The sequence below is a fragment of the Trichosurus vulpecula genome, chromosome 3 (assembly GCF_011100635.1).
Source record: "Trichosurus vulpecula isolate mTriVul1 chromosome 3, mTriVul1.pri, whole genome shotgun sequence".
NCBI lineage: Eukaryota > Metazoa > Chordata > Mammalia > Diprotodontia > Phalangeridae > Trichosurus > Trichosurus vulpecula.
In genome coordinates this window covers 134,750,090-134,751,947 of record NC_050575.1, presented here as the reverse complement: position 1 = coordinate 134,751,947, position 1,858 = coordinate 134,750,090, and positions in this window count along the sequence as shown.

Below are 1,858 nucleotides of genomic sequence, written 5' to 3'. Positions count from 1 at the left end.
CATGCCTGTACAGTCCAAGTTAATGCTGACATTGTGGGTTTTACATAGTATCAGTATCTTTTGCACACATATTTTTATTCTGAAAAGCCTAAACTATATTTAGAGTTTGAAAACCCCAGCTCTGTGGGAGGGTAATTTAAACAATTAGCTGTTTAAATTTGTTAGCTAGAACAGTTGATGTACCTAGAAAGACATGCCCAAGAGTAGTCTGAGATTTTTGCCTTTTCTGAAGATATTTTGTATGTGTATATTCCTTATAATGAGGAAGTTTGTCTTATGCCTAAGACTTTTGGGGCTATACATCTAAAGGGCATGTTTTGATTTCAAATGTTTGTATAAATCTAAAGGATGTGGCGGTTAGTTGGGTAAGACGGATGAGAGTGAGGAGTTAAGGATGACATCCAGGTTGCAAGCCTGAGTGATGGAGAGGATGGTGGTGCCCTCAACCAGAGAATTTAGGCACGGGGGGAGGGCTTGGGAGAAATGATAATGAATTCAGTTTTGGACATGTTGAGATAAAGTTTTTTATGGGATGTTTTGAGATGTCTAATAGGCAGTTGGAGATGCAAGAGTACATTTCAGGAGAGAGATTAGGGCTGGATAAATGGATTTAGGTTTCATCAGCATTAAGATGATAAATGAATCCATGGTATAGTGGATAAAATTAATTAGAGAAGTAGAGTGCAAGCCTTGGGGGAGGACTCTGATGGTTAGTGGGTGTGGCCTGGATGAAGACCCTGCAAAGGAAACAGGAGTGGTCATGAAAACCTAGGGAGAAGAGAGTGATCGACAGTGTCAGAGTTTGCAGAGAGATGAAAGGGAATCAGGACTGAGAAAACCATTAGATTTGGTAATTAAGAGACCATAGGTAACTTTGGAGAGAGCAGTTTCAGTTGAATCATGAAGTTGGAAGCTAGACTGCACAGCAAGCAAAGGAAGTGGAGTCACATATCGTAGATGGCCTTCTCAAGGAATTTAACTACAAATGGATGGGAGGATAGCTATCAGGGACGGATGAACCAAGTAAGGGAATTTTGAGGATGGGGGAGACGGGTATGTTTGTAGGTAGTAGGAAAGCAGCCAGTCGATGGAGAGATTGAAGTTACGCGAGAATGGAGAGAATAGAGGGGGCAAATTTGCTGGAGATAATGGGATAAAATGGGATCACTTGTATAAACAGGATAAATGCCACCTATTTATGTGAAATGAAGTGAAAGATGAGATAGGTGATGTGCTTTAAAACCCTTAAAATGCCATTATTTGGAGCTGGGCAGGAGTCATCTAACCCCTACATTTCACAGAGAAATCACATGGTCATTTCTTAGCAGATGGTAAACCCAACATTGAGTTTCCTCCAAATCCAGCATTATTATTTCCATGATAGGATTGTAGCCATTGAAGGTTTTCGAACAGGGGACTGCCATGATCAGACCTGTGCATAAGGAGTATCATTTTGGTAGCTGTGTACACTCATTTACCTATAAGCATGTCCGAAGGACATGCAGTATGAAAAGTGTCTAATGGTCCAAATGGGACTATTTATTACTAATACTTAAAACAAGTCAGTCTACAAGATATTTATCGTTGTTTGTTCTTTGGGGTCTGGGGTCACAAGTCAAAGACAGTGTAACCACAATCTATTATAGGTACCTAAAGATAGCCAAAGAATAATATGCTACTTGAGACCAAGTAACCACATATTTCTTCAGTGTATTTACTATTAGACTTCCTTTCTTCCTTCATCCCTCACTCCCTTCTTCCCTCCTTTCTTCCTGTCTTTCTTTCTCTGTGAGGCCTTGTTTCTGGATTTACTATGCATGTCCCAAACTTTTTACAAGCATTTTCTACCTCCAGAACA